Source organism: Macaca mulatta, chromosome 3 (assembly GCF_049350105.2).
Source record: "Macaca mulatta isolate MMU2019108-1 chromosome 3, T2T-MMU8v2.0, whole genome shotgun sequence".
Lineage (NCBI taxonomy): Eukaryota > Metazoa > Chordata > Mammalia > Primates > Cercopithecidae > Macaca > Macaca mulatta.
The window spans coordinates 174,609,398-174,632,120 of NC_133408.1; the positions used below are offsets into that span (position 1 = coordinate 174,609,398).

The 22,723-nt window shown below is 40.8% G+C and overlaps 1 protein-coding gene across 40 annotated transcripts in view; it reads left to right on the forward strand.

Annotated features, from left to right (window-relative positions):
- Nucleotides 1-22,723, forward strand: part of CALD1 (caldesmon 1) — a 271,434-nt gene that overhangs the window by 69,214 nt on the left and 179,497 nt on the right. For 23 of the 40 annotated variants that reach the window (XR_013415609.1, XR_013415613.1, XR_013415610.1 and 20 more), the window contains exon 1: nt 5,520-5,845. The exons of 16 other annotated variants lie outside the window; for them this stretch is intronic. The gene's annotated coding sequence lies outside the window, so the exon portion shown is untranslated. Of the gene's footprint in view, nt 1-5,519; nt 5,846-22,723 lie in introns of those variants that run through there. One more of the 40 variants, XM_077997404.1, reaches the window with a different exon arrangement.

Below are 22,723 nucleotides of genomic sequence, written 5' to 3' on the forward strand. Positions count from 1 at the left end.
ATCATACTTTTCATATACAAGTGTTCTTTTCTGTTCACTGAAAGTGCCTTTTAAAAGCATGATTTTCTTGTTTCATGGATACAATATCTTCTCTTATCTCACTAAGAACTGTAATTGTAGTTTTCTCCAAGTTTTCTTCCATTTCCTACCCAACCTTTCTTGTGTGTGTGTGTGTGTGTGTGTGTGTGTGTGTGTGTGTGTGTGTGTGTGTTTCTGTTTGTTATAATCTCTCTTTCCTCTTTCCTTAATGTGATGCTCATATTTAAGAGTGAGGTAGGCCGGGTGCGGTGGCTCACGCCTGTAACCCAGCACTTTGGGAGACCCAGGCAGGTAGATCACGAGGTCAGGAGATTGAGACCAGCCTGGCCAACATGGGGAAAACCTGTCTCTACTAAAAAATACAAAAATTAGCCGGGCGTGGTTGTGGTTTACTGTAATCCCAGCTACTCGGGAGGCTGAGGCAGGAGAATTGGTTGAACCCAGGAGACGGAGGTTGCAGTGAGCTGACATGGTGCCACTGCACTCCAGCCTGGGTGACAGAGTGAGACTCTCTCAAAAAAAAAAAAAAAAAAAAAAAGAATGAGGTCCTAAGTAGCCAATTGGAAGTTGCTGCAAATGGGTTACTAAAGGGCACTGGACAATGTCTCTCAAATATCTGTGAGTTTAGGTCTTTTTTCCATGAGCATGCCAGTTTCTCTGGAATGGAATCCTTCAATTTCCTGTCTGTGGGATACAAACCTGATTGTTGGTGTCCTGGGAGCCCTGCAGGGTGAGGCGATTGGAGATGTTCAGTGTTCAACGAGTTGGCTTTCATTTAAACATTTATTTTCAGCATTCAGCCTCTTCCCTGTTCACTGCTTCACCTGGTTCCTCTGAGTCCAGCACTTCAAAGAAGAATCAGAATAAACTTCCAGTTTTCTGTATGGTTGAGAGAGAGATGCTCACCTGGTTGTGTGGGGTAGAGGACGCTATCTGGACTTCTAACTATTCCTTACCCAGACTTTCAACAAATCTGTTTTCTGCTCCAACGTCTGTCCTCAGAGGTTCCCAGGGCTTCTACATCCCGAATTTTTCCTCATTCTGAGGCTTGAATCAGCGTCTTTCTTGCCAGCATCCTAATTCACAGGACCAGATTTCAGTTTCTCAGCTCTGTTGAGTCAATTTCCAGCCATCAGTCCACTTTCCATAGTCCAAAATTTGGCTGACATCTGGACTCACACTGATACCTTTCAGGTACTCTTTGTCTTGTAGGATTTATTTATGATTTTTTATTTCTTTACTGTCATTCTGGAGAGGTTTGGGGAAGCAGAAATAAATGAATGTTCTTATTTGATCTGCCGTGTTTAACCATATCCTCAAATTTATCAGTCTTTTCATTTGTTAATTATGTTTTTTATGTTATATAACCTATGATAAAAAATTCACCTTCATTTTTTTCTAATCATTTCTAAGTTTGTTTTTTATGTAACCTAGTTTATCATAGTGTGTAGTAGAAACTTTGAATCTAAATTTTCTGTTTCCACAAAATTGATTGTAACCCTTACCATTAATAGAGTAATCCACCCTTTTCTTCCTTATTTGTAATACCTCCTCTATTATTAAAAAAAAACTCATATATGCTTGGGTCTATTTCTAGGCTCTCTGCTTTATTCTATTGATCTACTTGTTTAGTCTTGTATGAATAGCATTTATCGTAATTCGAATTTCTCTATAAAAAACCTCTTTGCCTATTTTTAGGTCTTTACTTTTAAAATATTTACTATTGTTTTGTCAAGTTATACAACGTATGTCATTTGGAGATTTTAATCAGAATAATGAATGCATGGATTACTTCAAAGAGAATGTATATCTTTACAACTTCCAGGTTTTCCACTCATGAAGATGATATATTTCACCATTTGGTCAGGTTTTTCATGCCCTTAACTCAAGTTTTATAACTTTCTTGCACATATTTTATTACATTTATTCCCAGGTAATGAACACTTTTTGTTATTATGAATAGCATCTTTTTCCATTATATTTAAAAATTAGAGACAGCTGATTACAGAAACTCTAGGTTTTTGCATCTTGACCTTAGTTCCAACAATCTTGCTAAGCTCTTCTATTACTTCCAATATATTTGTAGATCCTCTCGAATTCTCTACACAGATAATCATATAGCAGATAAAGACATTTATTTCTCTTTCTAATCCCAGTGGCTATTTTTTTCTATTTGTTTGTCTTGGTTAGGTATCTAGCACATTTTTTTAGTTGTAGAAGAGATAGTAGTTACTTTATATACTTCCCATTATAATCAATGAGAATGCTTTTAACATTTTATCATTAAGCATGACGTTTGCTATAGATTTCTGGTAAATGCCTCTCGTTATGTTTAAAAAGATTCTGTTTCTAGTTTTCCTAGAGATTTTTTTTCTAAAGTGATTACTAAGTTTACCAAGTATCATTCACCTATTAAGACAATCTTTCTCTTTTCTTTTTTCTACTTCTCTTATTTATTTTATTTTACTTTTAAACTGCTAATGTTGTACATTATATCAGTGGATTTTCAGATTTTAAACCATCTCCGGATTGGTCTTATCTATTTTTTCCACACTGTTGGATTCAATTACTGATTTTTTCATCTGCATTCATAAGTGCACTTAATCCAAATTCTCTATTATATTGGGTACTTTTGTGTCCAATTTTGATATCAAGATTCTACCAGTCGGCTTTTATCATTTGATAAACCTGGGTGTTGGCAAAGGTTTTATTTGACTGAAAGAATCTGGCAAGGGGTGTTCTGCTGCCTTTTAAAATTTTCAAATCTTCTTTTCTATTGAATAAAGTAGACATTTTAAGCTGGAAGGAGGTATATTTTTCATGACTAAATGAAGTAACTAATTTTGAATTAAAAAATGGCCTGTTTTTACTTTTCCCAAGTTGACATGCAAGCAAAATATAATTTCTTGCTACTGATCTACATGATAGCAAACCCTCAGTTGTAACTAAAAAAATACAAAGAATTGTCCAGATATTTTCAAATGTCTTTTTAGATGTATTACGGTTTGATTAGGTAGATCTAGCCTATGACAGACAAGCGGTCCTGTATCTGGGATGATCCAATTGGGAAATATATTTCACAGAATTTTCCTATATAAATCTCATGTATTTTTAGGGCTGTTTACAAATGACCTCTGGAAAAAGTAAACACTATGAAAGTAAAGTTTCCCATGGCAGAGATTCAGCAACATGTATCTTTTTTTTTTCTTTTTATTCCCCTTCCTTTCTTTTTAAATTCTTGATTGTTTAAAAAAAAGTAGAAGGCAAAGAAAGAAGAATTTTTTAATATCATGGTATACACTACATGAAATTTGTTAAATTTTTCTTCAAACTGTATAGTTCCTCCATGATAAGTGTATTTCAAATACATAAAATAGGTTGTGTGGTCACTCATCCACTATACCCTATATATGAGATATCCAGAATTTATCTAGGGAAACATACTATTTTTTTAATCAAAAGACATAACCCAAAAATACTAAGCCATTTATCTTCTAAAAACCATGCAAAATGCAGGTCCCTGCTGTGTTTCCTGTTGATAATATTTTCCCCATTTGTAGCACAACTTTTCTTTCCTCTGGGAAGCTGGTATTTATTTTATTCATAGATTGCAAAATTATACCCTGATGCTGTTCCACCAAAGGGCATTATTTATACAAGCAGGGAGAGTGTGGTTTAGGATATAATCAGCAGCAGTAATGGAAAATAGCACTTTCAAATAGGCCTCACTGAGTTATGGAGGATACCGCCTGGAGACCATGCACCCGGAACTTCTCTGGACACAGGTTGTATCTTTGCACAGACATCATTGATTTTGCTGTTTTCTGAACTCCCTGATGTCGCCCTACAATATGTTCAAGCCCAGCAGTTTACCAGACTATGTAGTATTCTATCTTTCCTCCCTGTCTAGATATGGGATGTCCCCATCAACAAAACTGGCTGTGTTCCGAAAATTTATTTCTAAATCATTTATCTGGGATCAGAAGACATTTTCCCACAGGAACAATTTTATAAACAGTGATGTTCCACAAATGCCTGCTTGTGCCACAGTGTACCTGAAATGCAACATTGACTGTACGATTCCTACCAACCATTATTTATTCTTTTCTCTGGGAACGTGCATTCCTAGTTCTATGTTGGGATGCCTGAGGCTTATCTCTCCCTCTGCCTGGGAGTCTCGGCTATAGCTTTTTTGGGCTGTGCAGTAGTAGCAGTCAGGAAGAGGCGAGGGAAGCAACCTTCCCAAGAAAGAGATGAGTGTACAGAGTTGATATGGACGCCTCTGGGTAACTCGTTAATTCTGGAAGGCTGAAGAAGGAAACCTACAGTGTGAATTAGTTACTTCCCAACTGTTCTAAAAGAGGCACAAAGGGCGGGGACATTTTTGTAAACAGAGATCATTTCTAAGTCACATCTTCATAAATAGGGAAAGGCATATAGTAAAACCTCACATTTTTAAAGACCAACCTCTGGACTTGTAATTAACCAGGAAAAATACTGTGAAACTTCTTGGTCAGTGATGAAACAGTCTCCAAACATACAACAATGAGACATAGATCTTGCACCTATACCCAGGCCTGACAAACAGTAAGTGCTCCAAAAAAGGGATTTTCACTTTTAATTAAGTACTAATTGAGTGAATTCTATATTGAAAAGGACAAGACTATGTGTGGGCCAGTTACCTTCATTCTCTTTAGCATCTCCTAATTCTGATCCTCTTACAGCCCACGTCCTACCAATGCAGGGTTGGTGAGAGCACTTTCAAGAAGCCACCTGAACATTATGTCACCTCTGCGGGATATATGCATCTGTCTACCCCAGCCCAAAGCAGGTGGTGCATCTCTTCGTGCCCTCTCTGATGTGCATCAATTTCTAGGAATTTCTAGTACTATCTCCACATTGCCAAATCTGAGGAAACAAAAGAGATAAGGAGAGGAAAGTGAAGTCAGTGAGGATATCCAAGCCTGTAGGACCTTAGGTTTATTCTGGCCAGTATTACCTGCTAAAAAAGACTTAAGTTTTTGGTTTCCCTTCGGTCACTTGTTTTTATAACACATGCCGACATATTTTGGGGAGTTGTGCCTCTTTCAGGCCAGAATTTAGTCTGCACAGCAGACCCAGGTCCTGTTTCCTTCAGGTTTTAGAATTGCATAACAATTTAAACTCATTTTGTACGTACAAGTACTTTGAAAAGAAATATACTATTAAGACTCTCTCTGGTAAGAAGCCTTCCCCACCCCCACGCCCAATAAACTGATCTGTTAACTTTTTGTTTCAGAGACTGTGCTTTCTTTTTATTGCTGCATTTGTGTTCTACAAGACAGCCTCTCCAAGATTAACATTTCTTATGATTGTTCCTGACAATGGATTCACTTCCAGAGGCCCTGCTAAGGATAACCAAAAAAGGGCATGGAGCAGGCTGGTTTTGGCAGCCTGCACGCAGTTTCAGAGCTTTTTAGGTCTTGGGTTTTCTGATGAGTGATTTCCTGAGCATGCCTAGGGAATGACAGGCATCTCCACAGGCAGGCTGCATCCACCTTGGCTGGGGTGTCGTCATTGGCTGCCTATTAGAAAAACGACAGGACAATGCATACCACCGCCTGCCGACTGTAAACATAGGGGATATGTGTTCACTTAGCATGGACTTCTGGGAGGGGCCAAGGAAGGGCGGTCTGGAGTTCTATTGAATAGAGCAGTGTGTATTCGGCTGCCTGCCTGCCTGCTTGCTCTCTGGCTGTGCTCCTGCTTAAAGAAATCAGTCCTTCCTTTCCGACTTAGTCCTCGGGAAGAAGTTTCAGCCTACGAGGTAAGGCACAGAAGGCTTTCTTTTTTTCCTTCTAGAGAGAATCTGGGGACTTTCTCCGGTTTTCAGTCAACATTCCTGGCTAAGGTAGCTGGAGATGCAAGAATGTTCGAGGCAATAAACCATGCAAACTCTGGAGCCTGACTGGGCTTCCCTGCCATACGGATATTCCCGGAAGGCAAACAGGATGAGATTTCAAGTTTTGTTTTTTAGAGTTGGGACAAGAAGAGCGACCATATAGAGACTTACATTTAGGGAGCACTGGCAACTTTGATTAGGATAGCCTTTTGTTTAGGACAGCCATATGAGATTATACCTGATATCCAAAGGCCAGTGTTAGGAAGCCTACTGCACCAGATTGCTCACACAGTCTCTTCTGCATCTTTTATTGCCAAAGATTTAACATGGTTTTGCTTTAAAAACAAAACCAACAATTCTTTAGGTTGATGAGAAGCCAAAAAGGAATGATTTTTTAACCAAAGGCATTTGCGTTATAGTCTGCTGCCAGTATTTAAAACTAGACTTCCAGAGTTGCAAGGAAATAAGGTCAGAGATGGAGAGATCACTAGCACCTAGCACTGGTTGGGTTAATGTCACTGATGGGATATTTGCTAAGACAGAAGATGCCTAGGCTGGTCTGTTTCCTATAAAACCTAATAACAAGAGAATGCATGCGCTAGTGGGTGTGTTTTGAGAAAGCACATTTAACGTCCTACCAAACTATTTTTTTAAGAAATCTTATTTTCTGTTTGAAAGGGTGCCTGAGTGTGTCTAGATAATCTGAAGAGATGTCGATTGGAAATGTGGTTTAGAAAGGGAGGAGGCAGTCTTTCATATCGAGATAGACATATTTGGGTGTCTGAAACAGTAGTACAAGGCAGTTCGTTGGTAGTAGCCTGGAATTCCTTTTAGAAAGAGCTGATTGTAAGGGGTGGGGGAATTTTAGTGCTGTGGCAATACATGGTCAAAAAAAGTGGATGAGAACAAAGTGCTTGGTATTTATAGATGCCTTCTGTTAACAGGACTATGCAGATGGACTTGTAAACTGAAAATCCTTCTAATGTGTTTGCCAAAACCAGACGTATACAGCTAGAACTTGAGTGAAGACTAGATGCTATATGGCAAGCAGGGTAAATCTGATGATTTTTTAATAGTGCTGGCTATGAAAGACTACCAGCTGCAAATCACTGATTCAACTGGATTTTATTCCATGGAATGCGGTGGTTTGGGGTTGAGATTCATTAAATAACATTTTCCCTTTGTATTTAGAAGTTTGGGGATAATTTTCTTGGGAATGCCTCTTTCTCCTTCTAGAAGTGATATAAGAGAACAAAATTCCCTGTGAATTTCCTTCCCTGGAACAGTTCTGAGTAAGTGTGAGAGAAAAGCTGCAGGCGAAAGCTATAGTTTAATTACTGTCCTTCCCTCGAAGAGATCAAGTTCCAAACTATTTTCACAGTGTTTTTAATGTCAATCAAAATATGGAGAGCAATTTTTCTTTTAACTGTTCTCTAAACCATGAAGGGAATGCAGTTTGGAAGGAAATCTATAATCTTGGGATTTGAGGATAAATTCCATTTTGAAACCAACATCTCAGAATGCCTGAAAGTTCAAAATGCGCTATGACCACTCTCTCCGGATCCCCCATCCCCCTCCTCTTGGGCTCCCCACCCCCAACAACCATAAAGACACTTTAGGTTTTTCAGAGTAACAGTTTAGGTGTTCTGCTGTATAGGTAGAGATAGAGAGAGAGGATTTGAGTTTATGCTGAATTTTAGGCAGTTCTTTGTGCTACTTCCTTCCTGTTGAATGTTACCTAGAACATATTTCGCCACATAGTGAGGTCAAAGGAACACAATGAAAGCACAGTAACTTTCATTTCAGAAATATAATCGCAAAATTTCAGAACAAAAAGTCACTAAGAGTTGAGCCTAGGACACACAAGGAATGTATGTACAATGGGTTGATCCATAAGTAAAGTGCAGGGTTGTTTCAAGAATTCAAAACAAAAAGAATGTGTAATTTCAATCATTCCAATCAAAATATTTCCTTAAGTAAATACACAATTCTTATATTAAAGTTAGGAGAAGAAGAACCAGGCTCAAACTGCAGCTTAAAGGATTTTACATGAGATACAAGAAAGCATTTCCTGACAGTAAGGCAACTGTCTTATTATTAGCATTATTAACATTTCTAATTGGCTTCTGTGACTGGTCTGAGAATCTCCTCCTCTTAGGTAGATAGAATAAGTTTGTCCTATGGCCAGCCATGTAAAGTTCCAGAATCTAGCCCAGGTATTCTCTGTTCTGATAATTAAAATGCACCTCAGCAGGTATTTTTGTAGAAACACCTGTAATTTTCTCCATTTGCCATTTTCATGATAGCGTGATTACTAGTTAGTCATTCCTTAGCAAGACACAAAAGTGACTTAGAGATGGGCATGAAAAGAGATTTGCTAGTTTCCCATTTCCTGTAGTCTATCACATGTCTCAGAAATGTGGTCGGGGGACAGGAAAAATGCTGATAGAGTGGTATGCAAATAGCATGGTAGGACTAAGGAGGAGGTTAAAAAGATGCTGCCAAAGAATTTTCAGACTTCAAAAGGGGATTTTCTGCGTAAGTTCTCTTAGAGCCTGAGAAGATACCATTAGCTCCTTACTGAAAGTTCTTCATCTGTCAGGCTAATCCAAGTTTGCTATTGGAGAGATGCCCATAAGTCCTGAGTAGAAGGGTGGCTTAAATAGATACTTTTGGCATAGGCTTAACTTATGAGAACCGCTACAAAATCTCAGTTCTAGTATTGGTTCCTCTACTTAAGTAACCCTGACCTTTGAGGAAATCATCAGCTTTTGACTTCATCTTGGAGTGCAGAATGGACATTGGTCATGCTTCTCCTATGTCCCATAGTGGTTAAGATGTCCAAATGAGATGAAGCTCTTTGCCCCCTCTTCCTTGTAGATTTTATACCTTGAACTGCCTATCATTTCAGTCCTCTGGACATTATGCTCCTCTTGGCTGGGATCCTCCACTTCTTACCTAGTATCCCTAATGATCTCTTCCTTTCTCATATTTGAGGACCCTTGAGTGGTATCTTCTCGCTCCTAGTTCTTTCTAGAGCCCTGAGCCATGTCCAGTGAATACTGGACTGTCCCAATGTTGTCTGAATTTTTACTCTGATGATCACAGACCAAGAGGACACAAATATAAGGAAGTGGAATAAGATGGGCCATCAGCGGTACAAGGCAATATTCAGGAACCAGGAAATCCAAAGATCCACTTGAGCAGAAGACCAGTGAGAAAGTGCTGACAACATAAAGGCCTTAGTAAATGAGGCAGCTTCTCTCCCTCTAGCCAAAAGCATGGAATGAATCCCAGCACGTCATGCCTGGGCCTGGTAGGAAGGGCAAGGAAGGCAGGAACACCTGGCTGTGGTTTCTGTTGGTATTGAAACCAGACTGCTCCTCGGAGCTCGCCTCTCACCTCTTTGCCTCTGTCTTTAGTGCTCCCAGCTGTAACGGACCCCGGTTGCATCCCTAACTTCCTTAACCCCAGGCCTCCACCTCTAGCCTGTTCCCCAACTCCCCCATCCCTGTGCCGGATAGGGAGCTTTCTTGATCCAACATTGACAATTTGCAGGGACCAGCTCTAAGATTAGGCCCAGAGCACAGAAGAACACTCTAGCACAGATGCGTTCTAGCTAGGGAAAGCCACTTGCACAAACAGAGGAGATGTCAGAGCATGTTTTGTGGTAAGGACCCACTCTGCTTCTCACCCCAAACTCACAATTGGCAGGCTGTGGGTAAGGCTGTGGGAAGGGGGCAGGGGGGGAAAGTATGACCTGGGCTGTGAGGGAAGGGTGATGAGGTTGTTCCCTGTGTTGTTCTTCCCTGTGTTGTTGCTATGGAAACCTTTGAGAATCTGATAAAAACTGTGAACCCTTAAGGTCCCTTTGTAAACCCACCCTTCATGATTGACAGGTGAGAGATCTTTGAGCTGGGGCATGTAAGATGGGGAGTGGGGTCAGGTGTGGATTCCCATAGAAGACAAGGGTGGATGGGATCAGAACACAAGTGGAGGTGTCCGTTTTTGTTTCCCAGATCTGGAAGGAAAGAAAGAGGGGGTAAATACACAGATGTATCGGTGGAGATTGCCTCATATGGCCTCCATTTCAAAGAAAAGAAGGTCATTTCTAGAAAAGAAGCAGTTTTCTATGGGGAGCTCTTGGGGGCTAGAGAAATCCAGGACTGGCTGCTATTAAGTGTACGTGAAAAGAACACCAAGAAGTTAATAAAAGGCTTGCTAAGTAGCAGTGAGGGAATAGTTGAAGGAAAATACATTTTAAAAAAATTTTAGTAAATTGGGCACTCACTTTAGTACGTGGCTTTTCTTTGAAAATATATGTATACGTATAAATGATGTATAACTTGAACATAAATTGCTTTGTGATGGTATCCTGAGTCTTCTGGCATTGTTTTGTGAATACTCCATGAAAGCACTTGACTAAAAGGGAACAACCTCACTTGGAGATAAACATATTAAGTAGGAATATATAATTAGTTCCTTGTGACACCCACATATAACATTCCTCATCACTTGTCTCAAGATGTATTGCTGAGGAACCAGGCTGACTTCACTTTGTGCTAAAGACGGGCAGGACCAAGGCAAAGTGCCCAAGAGGCCCAAGGACCAATTGGCATCAAAGATACTAGTTCCACTGGGGTCAGGAGGAGCAGTCTAAGCCAGAATGGATATAAGTTACAAAAATGGGCTAAGTTGTGCACAACAGCCAGGGTAGTCAAGAAGAAACAGCAACAATCAGGAGTCAGGCAGAGCTTAGCGAAGCAGTGTATGGATGAATAAGGTGAAGTCTGAGAGAGCACGTGGCCCAGTGTTAAGAAGAAATAGACCTCTGTGTGAGCAAACTTTGGTAGCTCAAGTAAAGGGCCAGGATTGTAAGACATAGATTAACGAAGGGATGGGATCACAGGGATATCCAAGAGCAGAAGCCCAAATAGGACCAGGGCCCAAAGAGAGTAGAGTTAGAGTCAAGGTGGGTGAGAGGATCCCAGCAGCGGTCCATGGATGTTTACTCCATCCCTTTCCACTAGTGTGACTCAGCTCAGTGCACGTGTCTGCCCCTTTCTGTTGTTCTATCAACTGGAAAATTTCTTCTGTGCTTCCAGGTCCAGTCCTGAGAGAGGAAGTCTGACTGGTTCAGGCAAAGACTATTGTCTATGGCAAATCCTTTAGTAGGAGGAGGACATCAAAGGCACAGGCATGTCTATGGATGAATGACTCTAATCCAGGCAGTGGTCACCCCTGGGCAAAGAAGAGCTCAATGGGTAATTTTAGTTAGAAGAGAAATTGAGCATGGAAGGCAAATTAGCTGAAATGTCCAACAGCTCTCAATGGGAATCATTTGAATTTTCAGGTGAATAAATTCCTAGAGAGGCAAACACCCAATGAATGATTACACAGTTCTTGATGATCACTGTGACATGACCCAGTGAGCCAGTGTTAAGGGAGATTAATCTGGAAGTTTGCGCCACTGACAACTGAAAGGATAAGAATCATCCATCTCAGAAAGATGTTGGGAAAAAACATTCTGGATATTATTGTTGGCAAGAAACTTCATATGAACCTTCCATGTGATATGGCTCCCTTCAAATGAAAGCAGTCTTGAAGATTTAATGCGTAATGATTTAATAATTTTAATAAATAAAAACAAGCACAACTCAATGTAAACCACAATACATAGTAAGGTGAATGCATAAAAGCTGGTGCACTCTTAATCACTGGAAGTTTCAGATCTAAGCAATATTTGCAATGTAATTTTTAATCCATTGAGCACCCATCATGGTGTTTTGTCAAGTAGAGTAAAAAATCCCCTGAGTTCTGCACAGTTCAGATCCCAAATGGGACTCCGTGCTCTGTTCTGGGCTCATTTTTCAGAAAGACATGGACACATATGCATTCTAGGGTGAGCATCAAAGGCTGGAGGGAGTCAGGAGGCAAAATATATGCAGAACAGATAAAGGATCTAGAGCTGTTTTTCCCAAAGAAAAGAAAATGAGGAGGCCACATAAATACCTTCTAATATTTGGGATACTTTTATATGAACATGGGAGAAGGCATTTGTGTTCCTCAAGGCAGCAGAACAGCATTGAATATATAAATTCATAGAATGTTTAAGCTGGGCAAGACCTTAGGAGCTCATTTAGTCCAAGGAGTACATATAATTTTTCATCTGTATGTCAGCTCCAACCAACTGGCATGTTAAGAAGGATTCTGAGGATGAGTCTAAGCTCAGAGGGGAGGGAAAAATGTGGTCACTGATAGTGTTATCTGTTGTGGAAGAAAAGGGCCATGTCTACTCAAGTACCACGTTTTAGTCTTCATTAATGTGGTCTGTAGGTTTTTAACCTCTGGGTGGTGGATCCCTGGGAGGTCACAAAGTCATTGCAAGAGGTAAACAAATCTGTATATGCAGCAAGTGCTTTTGGCAAGCTGCTCTGAGTAAATAATACATCTTACAGCATATGTGCTACTATTTTTTTAATTATATACCTACATTATAATGATAAAATGCTAATTTATTTAAAAGAGTTATTGAATTCATAGTAGCTTTTGGTTTTGTGTTTTATAAATGAGTGGACTTAAAACATATAATTATGTTATGCGTGGGAAGATTGGGACAGGAAATTTGGGATCTTAAGTAGAAATTCTTTTTAAAGGAGGAACGAGTGATCTACTTTTTATTCTCCAAAGGCTAGCCACACCAAGTAAAATTATATATGTATTTGTAGGTTTCTTTGATTAATATCTGCCCTGTCTTATTGATCTGTCAGATACATAAGGGCAGAGAACCTCTATTTCTTCTTCGTTCATATATACCCAGTGCGTGGCACAAGGCAGAATTGGAATAAATATTTGTTGAATGAAAGAACTAACCAAGTAACTTGACCAAAGTCATCCAGTTAATTCATGGTAAGATAGTTCCAAAACACACAGCTCCTAAGTTCCAAGCAGTTAACCTTTTCAATATACCACATTACTTCCCCTGATAGTAAGAGAGCATATTTTAACAGTTAGCAAATTTAGGTTATACAATGCAGCCCAATCTGCCTATAGACCCATGGATCTTAACCAGTATCTTAATCAGAATCAACTGTCGAGCCTTTTGAAAATACACATCTCTGAGACCTATCCTCTGGAGACCCTGATTCAGTAGGTCTAGAAGGGGGTCCAGGAATCTGTAGTTTGTAAAAGCTCCCTGATGACTCTGATAAAACATCCTGGCTCAGACTCAGTTCTGTGTACCTATCGTTAAAATAATTGATAGTAGATGTATGTAGTTTCTTATTCCTCAGAAGCCTATGTCTTTAGTTTTGAATAATTTCTTTCTAAAAATTATAGTTGCATATGCCAAATCATCGGTTTGGCCAGAAAAGCAAAACCTTAATTTTGCTTTTTTTTTCCACTTTAAGCACAAAGTTATCAACCCCATAAGGTCAAACTTTTCTGATGAGATTTCCAGCGTTTGCTTTTGTAAAGCACTGGAAATGTGGCAAGAAAAAAATTTGTCATGCTATTTCCCACTTCCTTTTCCAGCCATCATTACTAAGGGAAATTTAGGCTTAGGGGGAGGGGTGAATCTAGGAGGAAAGAAATTTAAGCATTTCTGTTCTTAGGAGGTTTTGAGCACATATTTCGCTTCCTAGGAAAAGCTGAAGATGTTTTTCTCTGTTTCCACTTTGTGGTGAGGATGCGCAAATCCTGAAGCGGGGAGAAGCTTGCTCCACCTCCACCCTCACCCCTACATCTTCTCTAGGGCCAGAGTCATCACAGCCCCTGGTTTAGATGCTTCCCTGGGTAGCCCTTTGAATGTATGTGGACCCTAAGAGACAGGAGACTTTGAGTGCATGGACGGGGGATAATTTGCTTTTGCAGAAGGACAGAAAATTTATCTCTAGGTTCTTCCTTTATTCAGCAGTTAGGAATTACATACTCCGTATTGCACAGAAAAATCTACCATATTCAGAGCACTGACTGCATGAATTATATTCACTAAAGATTGGAGAGCCAAGAGTTTCTCTGTAAGAGTGACCTGATCTAGTAAGAATGTCAAAATTGTTACTATATTTGTACCCATGCTCTTTGGTTTAGAGGGCAGGTGCTTCCGTGTGTACATGGAAGCAGAGCTTGTTGGAGAAGAGCAGCTAAAAAGGAATTAGATTAGAATCCACCTCTGTACAATGACGTCATCTGGACTCAGTCTCCTTCATCTCTAACACTGTCCCCACTTTCTCTGCACCCCAAACTCATACAGGCTTCCAAAAGCTGATTGTTAAACTTTCGAGAATATTGAGAGCCAGTTGTAAAACACAGCCATTATAAAAACTAAATCACATAAGCTTACAATTAAACACATCATATGAAAGCCAAGATAATAAATACTCAAAACTCTTCCTAATTATTTTACTATGTTTCACTATTATCTATTCTCTTGAGGTTAGTTACATCTATTGTGGCTATATGGTGGAAATACTGTATAAAATGCTGTGCAACTGAGCTTTTCTTCCCAATTCTTCATTCAGTGATGTCATATTCAGAACTTGAAATTGACCATGATGGAAGTAATTACACCACAGAAATCAGCCCATGCTACAAAGCAGACTCCCCTCCCCCTCACCCAAGAACTTGTTGCTAAACATTGACTAGCACGGCACTGATCCTAAGGGATGCAGTGGTAAAATTAGCTCTGCTTTGGAGAACCCATCGGAATACCTCTGTCGTTCAGTTACATGCATATTCATAATGTATGCTTATGATTGCATATTTGTTTGTTTGCTTGTTTATTTATTTCTTATGCTCCCAGAACATAAGCACTATGAAAGCAGAGACTTTGTCTGCCTTTTTCAGTGCTGTGATTTGAGCCTAAAAATGTGCTGTTTCCTGCACGTAGTATTAATAAATGAGTTAAATGAGTGAAAGAAATAAATGTCAGGTTGGTAGTGGTAGCTCACGCCTGTAGTCCCAGCACTTTGGGTGGCCAAAGCAGGCAGATTGCTTGAGTGCAAGGGTTCGAGACCAGCCTAAGTGAAATGGTGAAACCCTGTCTCTAAAAAAATACAAAAATTAGCCAGGCATGGTGGTGTGCACCTGCAGTCCCAGCTACGTGGGAGGCTAAGGTGAGAGGATCACATGAACTTGGGAGGTTAAGGCTGCAGTGAGTTGAGATTGCACCAATGCACTCCACCCTGGATGACAGAGTGAGACCCTGTCTCAGAAAAAAATAAAAAGTAAAAAGAAAAAAAGTCTATAATTTCTTCCTTAAAGATACCTGAAGCCAATGCTCATGTTGGAGCTCATTAATTTCTAGTGAATTGTATCATTGCTCAGTGTTTAGAACACTGCCTGGCACATGCTAAGTAGTGTATAGATTTTTATTAGGAAAAATAAAATAAGATCTTCGTAACAGCTAATTTTACAGATGAAGAAACTGAGTTACAATTAGATTAAGTAATACAGGTAAGGTCCCACAGCTAGTAAGTAGCTGGGTCAGGATCTAAACCCGGGATAATCTGGAGGCATTGCCCACCTTCTTCACCACCGTGCTATGCTGCCTCTTGCTAATTACTCCACGTGACTGAGACTCCTCTTTCGCTTGTAGTTCTAGAAAGAATTGCGATCTATTTGAGAACAAACTTTGGAGTCAGGAGAACTTGAGTTTGAATCTCAAATTCACCACTTTGCAAAATGGGGATAATTTCTCCTCCATTTTGTAGTTGTCACAACTACTAGAAGTAATATCTCAAAACTGCTTTGCACGTACGTGATAGACACTAAATTACAAATGGTCAGTTATTGGTTGTGATTTCCTGTGGAGTCTATCTGTAAGCGTGGGGCTTAGCCACACACTGTCCCCTGTTGCCTCCTCTAGGCCATCCTGTAGACAGATTAAAAAGGGCCAACTGCTTCTATATTTGGGGTCTCCAGGAGGTAAGACTAGGACCAATAGATACAAGTTCTAGGAAGTCCTATTTCAGATCAGCGTACGCACTTTCTAAATAGATATTTCTATCTCTGAAGCATGAACCTTGCTGCTCTGCAGAAAGCAGACAACTTCCACTGTCCTCTTCAACCAGAAGGTTTACCCGCTTGCCCTTATCAACAAATGTGTGCTACCTTTAACATTTTAAATCATTTTATTTAGTATAGCTAAAGAGTTGTATTATTCCTGAGATTGGGTTGTTTTGGAGGTTTTCAGTGTTTTAGACCTGGAATGAGTGGGAGTAAGAAAAGAGGGAGGGAGGGGAAAAGAGAAAAAGAAACGAGAGAGAGAGAGAGAGAGAGAGAGAGAGAAAGGAGAGGAGAGAGAGGGAGGAAGGGAGAAGGCGGTAGAGGAGGGAGGGAAGAAGGAAATTGGAATTTATCTGGAGAAAAAGTACTGAACTTGGGAGAGAGACTGAATAGCAATGGATTGATAGTTATCTGAAGTCCTCACAGGTTAAGGATGGTTGAGAAGATAAGCTAGCTCATTCAGCTACCTTGCTGGCATACTAGCTGTATGTCAGGCACTGTTCTGGTTGAGGACTGCTCTCTCAGAGCAGTAAAGTAAATCAAATAACTTGCCCAAAGTCACACTGCTGGAAAATGCCAGAGCTGTTCAAAGCCACTCCCTAACGCCAACCCTCACCATTTCTCTACAGCTATCTGCTCTGTGTCTTCCCCCAAGAAAGCGATGGAAACCAGAGCAGGAGGTTTCCGTAACCAGTCATTATAATTTGTCAGGGAGCCATGCTGCAGTTCAACTAGACAAGCACATTGTCATTCTCTGCCATATAAGGAAACAGAGCTAAACACCATTCCTTTCACTATTGACTGGAGAGATTGCTCAAGTTAGAGTTAGACAAGATGAAGATCTAGACCTACAGCAGTTAAATTAAATTAAAAAAAAAAAAAAAACAGAAAAAAGAAAGAAAGAGAGTAGTTTTTTGTTTTCTTTTTCTGGTACCAGAGATAGTTTAACAAGCAGTTTCCATCCTTCTCCCTGACTCAACGGGAGATTTTCTCTGACATTAGGCACTAAAGGATTCAACTACTCGTATAAATACTTCAAGCTGTTTTGGTGTTTGATTATGTAAAATTTTTTTAAAAGGCAGAGGATCAGTTGAGGTATTCAAAAAGCCAACATATCCAAAAGGTACTCAAAAGGCCAAGACAGAGCTGCTTCTGTGTGGGTCAGGTAGAAAGTCAAGGACTGTATTTCTCTGTCCAAGGATTTACAAAAGAAGTTAGTGTCCACTCACCTTCCAGCCACTCTTAGAAAGAGCGCTTATTAAGAAGACTTTACATTTAAGTTTGACCTTCTTGTCCAAAGCTGAGACTATTCACGGGATCACTCTTTGCCTTAAGACTCAGATACAATGGGCACTTTGTTTGTTTTTTTTTTTGTGAGATGAAGTCTCATTCTGTCACCCAGGCGGGAGTGCAGTGGCGCGACCTTGATTCACTGCAACCTCTGCTTCCTAGGTTCAAGCGATTCTCCCACCTCAGCCTCCTGAGTAGCTGGGATTACAGGCACACACCACCATGGCCGGTTAATTTTTTGTATTTTTAGTAGAGATGGGGTTTCACTAGGTTGGCCAGGCTGGTCTTGAACTCCTGACCTCAAGAGATCTGGCTGCTATTGCCTCTCAAAGTTGCTGGGATTACAGGGACCATGCCCGGCCACAATGGGCACTTCAGAATGCAGGCTCAGTAACCAACTTTATAAAGGGAGAAACAGAGGCATGAATAGTTGAAACGATTTCCTCAAAGACAGCCAGTTCCATCTCGCCATACAGAGAGCCCACACTTTCAGATAATTCAAAGAGGCATCATTTAGTGTCCCCAGGGAAATGAAAAATAAAAAACCAAAAAAAACCTGTAAATAGTCTGGTCATCTTCTCCTAACTATCATCTTTGATGAGATTGCATCTGGAGTACTAGTTTATTAGGCATACCCAAGACTGAGTAATTTATAAAGAAAGAGGTTTAATGGACTCACAGCTCCACATGGCTGAGGAGGCCTCACAATCATGGCGGAAGGTGAATGAGGAGCAAAGTCATGTCTTACATGGTGGCAGGCAAGAGAGCTTGTGCAGGGGAACTCCCATTTATAAAACCATCAGATTTCCTGAAACTTATTGACTACCATGAGAATAGTATGGGGGAAACTGCCCCTGTGATTCAGTTATCTCCACCTGGCCCTGCCCTTGACACATGGGATTATTACAATTCAAGGTGAGATTTGGGTGGGGACACAGCCAAACCATATCAGACGCCATAACAAAATGCCACAAACAAATTTATTTCTGGATGGAGGTTAGAGGTCCCAGATCAAGGTGTCAGCAGGATTGGTTCCTTCAAGGGCTGTGAGGGAAGTCTCTGTTCCAGACCTCTCTCCTTCGCTTGTAGATGGTTATCTTCGTGTTCACATGGCATTCTTTCTGAATGTGTATCTGCATCCAAATTTCCTCTTCTTTTTTTTTTTTTGAGATGGAGTTTCGCTCTTGTTGCCCAGGCTGGAGTGCAGTAGCACCATCTCGACTCACTGCAATTTCCGCCTCCAAGGTTCAAGTAATTCTCCTGCCTGAGCCTCCGAAGTAGCTGAGATTACAGGCGCCTGCCACCACACCAGGCTAATTTTTTGTATTTTTAGTAAAGACAAGGTTTCGCCATATTGGGCAAGCTGGTCTCGAACTCCTGCCCCCAGATGATCTGCCTGCCTCAGCCTCCCAAAGTGCTGGGATTACAGGCGTGAGCCACTGAGCCTGGCCTCCTCTTCTTATAAAGACACCAGTTGTATTGGATTAGGGGCCACCTTCATGACCTCGTTTTAACTTAATTACCTCTGTAAAGACCCTATCTCCAAATAAGGTCACATTCTGAGGTCTTAGGCATTAGGCCTGCTTCAACATATGAATACTCGGGGGAGATACAGTTCAACCCATAGTATGACCCAACTCAAAATGGTGGTAGAAATCCGTATGGCACATTTTCTGAAGCTCAAGTGCCAAAGACCCTACTGCCGCTGGTGTTCTGTCTTTCCACTGGGTCTAAGGGAATGCTTTGCTAGAAATCCCTTGGCCTTTTGAACTTGCTTTTGACATTTACTTTCCGCCTTTCTCAATATGAAATTCTGATCCCGTTAAAAGTCCAAAGAGGTTTTCGAAATGACGCACTGAAGTATGGCTTCACATACTGTGGCCTATCTGTGGACAGCTCTGAAACCACGGAGGCAGACCATCTGGTATGAGGCCTTTGGGAGCCAAGGAGGGGGCTCAGTGGGAAGGCTTGGCCAGGGCAGCCTGCAAGCCAGGGAGGCAGGCGCTGAGTGGGGAGCAGCTTCAGGGTAGCCGGCCGGGCCAGGGAGGCAGCCACAGAGGAACCTTGTGCGTGCCTGCGCAGGGCCCAAAGAGGGTGGCCCTTTTCCATCATTTTTATATATGCTGATCACAACCACAAATCCCCAGACATAATGAAAAATATTTGAAGCCTACACATATTTGTGCTCTGAATCATTTGTCTCTTGTCTTTGTTTTCCTCTTGCTCCTCTCTATCCCTCCTTAAATTTTTATACTTTTTCTCTCAACGGCCCTTCTCACTTTATCTGTCTTTGCTCTAATTGGTTACAAGTGCCCCTACATTGTGTCTTGTCTCCATTTTCCATGTTCTTTTTTTAAAGTATTTTATTTTAGCCATTATTTCTCTTTGTCCCTTCCCTAAAGCTCTTCTTGGTGCCCATTTCCCAGCTTTGGTCCTGCTCATGGCTTCTCTGTCTTAGGCCAGAGGTAGTCTATAGACAGGATGACCATGTATCATCAAACTGGGACATTTGAAGAGGGAAAGAAGGAGCTGTTAATAAATTCCCGAAAACGCAGTCCTGAAGTGGGACCGTCCCAGGCACGCTGGAGTGGATGCTTATTCTAACATGGTGTGGTTTTCTGCTTTCTGTAAATTTCTCTTTACCTATCAACCACTCCCTCTATTTATATACCTTTCTTTTTAAAAAAAAAAAAAAGAATTTTTTTTTAATAAAAAGGGTATTTATATACCTTTCTTTTTTCTTTTTTAAAAAAGCTTTAAACCTTTTATCTTCTGGTCCTTCTTTTTTATTTCAACCCCAAGAACCTTTGAGTTTTTGTATTTCTGTCTTCCGTTATCTCCTCCTCATTCCCTCACTTTCCTCTACTCTGCTCTCTATCTTGTCTCACCACTTCAATTCTTCTTCTCCCTTGATTTCCTTCTTTTGGGTACAGACTGGACTGCAGCTCACAGCGGCCACGCCTGTCTGCCAGGATATACGCAGAACATAGTCCCTGCATTTCGGAAACAAATCAAGGCACAGCTGAGCACATACACTGTACACACTTCAAAATAAGCCACCAAATGTTACAAGCTGCTTTGGGTCTCAGAGGAGCCCTGAGTAGACTGTTCACCCCTTCAGCACCTCTACCCAGAAACTAGAAGAATCCCTACAGCACGCAAGCAGCCATGCCTGTTACTGTTACGGAGACATGTTCTGTGTACGTGTCTAGGCTCTCACGGGATGCATTTCCTATATGTGTGCCTATGTACACTAGAATTGAAAATGATGAAAGTATATGACCTGAAAAACAAAAAGAAAGTGACAGGTGAAGCTAACTGTGCATTGCCTTTGTTATGACTTCAGTAATCTGGACCATCTTATCTTCTAAAGAAATGTATACCAAAGGCCTAGCAATGGCTGCTATAGGTGTTTTGTTGTTGTTGTTGTTCTCAATTGAGTCAGAGTCTCACTCTGTTGCCCAAGCTGGAATGCAGTGGTGCGATCTCAGCTCACTACAACTTCCACCTCCTGGGTTCAAGCGATTCTCCTGCCTCAGTCTCCCGAGTAGCTGGGATTACAGGTGTGTGCCACCACGCCCAGCTAATTTTTGTATTTTTAGTAGAAATGGGGTTTCACCATGTTGGCCAGGCTGGTCTTGAACTCCTGACCTCAAGTGATCTGCCCGCCTCAGCCTCCCAAAGTGCTAGGATTACACCGTGCCCGGCCTGCTATAGGTCTAACATAATTAACAATAAACTTTTAGGCAACAAGATAGAATAAATATTTATTTCAGTTCTTTTTAAATGTTCTCATGACACAGTCATCTGCAACTTACGGTTCATTCTGAAAAATCACTTCAATTTTCCAGATATTCCTTGGACTTAAGGTTGTGCAAGGAAGGCCTGAAACTCCTTCCCAACTTGACAATGAGAAAGGAAGAGTGTTTTCCTCTTGTAAGTCTCTGGAAGCCAGTCCACAGATACCTGAAATACTTGACAGAATGGCACTGTGTCAGCTGTCAGGAGCTGCTCTCGTCTTTTCTATTTATTTATTTACTAATTTGGGGATTTTGACCATAATTTTCTTTCTCTTTTTTTTTTTTTTCAAATACTCTAAAAATTAATGAATGAGGAAAGAAGACAGTTGGCTGTGTCCCCACCCAAATCTTATCTTGAATTCGAGCTCCCATAATTTCCACGTGTGGTGGGAGGGACCCAGCAGGAGGTAATTGAATCATGGGGGTGGGTCTCTCCCATGCTGTCCTCATGGTAGTGAATAAGTCTCGTGAGATCTGATGGTTTTATACAGGGGAGTTCCCCTGCACATGTTCTCTTGCCTGCCACCATGTACGACATGACTTTGTTCCTCATTTGCCTTCCACTATGATTGTGATGCTTCCCCAGGAACTGTGAGTCAATTAAACCTCCTTCGTTTATAAATTACCCAGTCCTAGATATGTCGTTATTACCAGAGTGAGAACAGACTAATACAACAGTATACAAGATATTTTATGAACGGAAATACGGGTTTTGTTCAAGTTCTCTCCTTCCTTCCTCTCTCTTTCCCTTCCTTCCCCCTCGTCCTTTTCTTTCTTTCTCTTTCTCCTCATTCTTTACATTCTTCCAGTTTTTGTTTCTTCTCTCACTGAGACAGATATGGCTGGAAATGTGCTATTACTATGGGGCAGCCTTGTGCTTTATCCATGGTGGCCTATAGCTCTCTTGCTTATATATATATCTTTTTATGAAGATTGATGGTAACAAAAAATACTTCACCCACACTCTGCTGGGTAGGTATATGGTTATGCGATGGTGGAACGGAAATATCTATCCAGAGAGCTCCCTACTGCCCTAAGACTTGATACAGTCATCCCCAGCCAGCCTGGAGCCACTGACCCACCTGTGTCTGAGTAACTAGGAAACAAGGAGTATAGTAGTTTGAGAGTTATTTTTGTTTTTTATTTTTTTAAACTTTCGTGCCTTTCCCTATTTCTGCTCTTAGATATTCTAGTAAAATAAAACAATTGCTCTTTCTGTGGGAGTCATTTCTAGCTTGCTAATTCTTTTTTGAGAGAGTGTTTGCATGAGGTTTTCAGTTTTTAAAGTCTTGGCTCTTACATTTTGTAGGAGGCCTCGACTCCAGATAGTGGTCTAATAGAAAAGTAGCCCTGGCTCCTGTCTCATGTCCACAGCTGATACTCTGTGTGACTTTGAATGGCCTCCTGGTGCCTCAGGCTTCTTAATTATAAACTGCCAACAGCCTTTTCCCTTCTCCATGATGCCAACGTAGGGAGCAATGTGATCTTTAATATAAAAGGACATTAGGCAGTAAAGTGTCTTAAAACATGGAAATGGATTTCCTCTCTTCTTCCTTTGAAATATGAAGACTTTTGCTGATTGGTTTTTGGGGGAAGATAGAAATCATGTATTTATAAAGGAAACACCCCATATTCAAAGTTCAGAATTTGGGGTTTCCAATAATCATCTCATGCACGAGAGCTGACTCCCTCTGCTGGGGCTGCCCCA